Source organism: Arachis hypogaea, chromosome 15 (assembly GCF_003086295.3).
Source record: "Arachis hypogaea cultivar Tifrunner chromosome 15, arahy.Tifrunner.gnm2.J5K5, whole genome shotgun sequence".
NCBI classification, from domain to species: Eukaryota; Viridiplantae; Streptophyta; class Magnoliopsida; order Fabales; family Fabaceae; genus Arachis; species Arachis hypogaea.
Genome location: NC_092050.1, coordinates 73715047 through 73716769, shown reverse-complemented (window position 1 = coordinate 73716769; position 1723 = coordinate 73715047).

The window sequence follows — 1723 nt, the reverse complement described above, 5'->3', positions numbered from 1 at the left end:
TCCACTTTGAGTGCAGGGAGGTCAGAATCCAACAGCATCACTAGTCCTTCTTCAACCTCTGAATCTGATTTTTGCTCAAGTCCCTCAATTTCAGCCAGAAAATACCTGAAATCACAGAAAAACACACAAACTCATAGTAAAGTCCAGAAATGTGAATTTAACATAAAAACTAATAAAAACATCCCTAAAAGTAACTAGATTCTACTAAAAACATACTAAAAACAATGCCAAAAAGCGTATAAGTTATCCGCTCATCACAGCACCAAACTTAAATTGTTGCTTGTCCCCAAGCAACTGAAAATCAAATAGGATAAAAAGAAGAGAATATACTATAAATTCCAAACTATCAATGAAACATAGCTCCAATCAGATGAGCGGGACTTGTAGCTTTTTGCCTCTTGAATAGTTTTGGCATCTCGCTTTATTCATTGAAGTTCAGAATGATTGGCATCTATAGGAACTCAGAGTTCAGATAGTGTTATTGATTCTCCTAGTTCAGTATGATGATTCTTGAACACAGCTATTTTATGAGTCTTGGTCGTGGCCCTAAGCACTTTGTTTTCCAGTATTACCACCGGATACATAAATGCCACAGACACATAATTGGGTGAACCTTTTCAGATTGTGACTTAGCTTTGCTAAAGTCCCCAATTAGAGGTGTCCAGGGTTCTTAAGCACACTCTTTTTTTTGCTTTGGACCTTGACTTTAACCGCCCAGTCTCAAGTTTTCACTTGATACCTTCACGCCACAAGCACATGGTTAGGGACAGCTTGGTTTAGCCGCTTAGACCAGGATTTTATTCCTTTAGGCCCTCCTATCCACTGATGCTCAAAGCCTTGGGATCCTTTTTATTTGCTCTTGCCTTTTGGTTTTAAGGGTTACTAGCTTTTTGCTCTTGCCTTTTGGTTTTAAGAGCTTTTGACTTTTTCTGCTTGCTTTTTCTTTTTCTTTCTAATTTTTTTCGCTACTTTTTTTTCTTTTTTTTTTCTGCAAGCTTTGTTCTTTGCTACTTTTTCTTGCTTCAAGAATCATTTTTATGATTTTTCAGATTTTCAAATAACATGTCTCCTTGTCATCATTCTTTCAAGAGCCAACATATTTAACATTCTTAAACAACAACTTCAAAAGACATATGCGCTGTTCAAGCATTCATTGGGAAAACAAGAAGCATTGTCACCACATCAATATAATTAAACTAAGTTCAAGGATAAATTCGAAACTCATGTACTTCTTATTCTTTTGAATTAAAACAGTTTTCATTTAAGAGAGGTGATGGATTCATAGGACATTCATAACTTTAAGACAAAGTTACTAAATACTAATGATCATGTAATAAGACACAAACTTAGATAAGCACTTAACATAGAAACGAAAAACAGAGAATATAAGAACAAGGAATGAGTCCACCTTAGTGATGGTGGCGTTTCCTTCTTGAGGAACCAATGATGTCCTTGAGCTCTTCTATGTCTCTTCTTTGTCTTTGTTGCTCCTCCCTCATTGCTTTTTGATCTTCTCTAATTTCATGAAGGATGATGGAGTGCTCTTGATGTTCCACCCTTAGTTGTCCCATGTTGGAACTTAATTCTCCTAGGGAGGTGTTGATTTGCTCCCAATAGTTTTGTGGAGGAAAATGCATTTGAGGCATCTCCGGGATCTCATGGTGATGAGCTTCCTGTGCCTCTTGAGCTTCATGAATGGGCTCTCTTGCTTGCTCCATCCTTT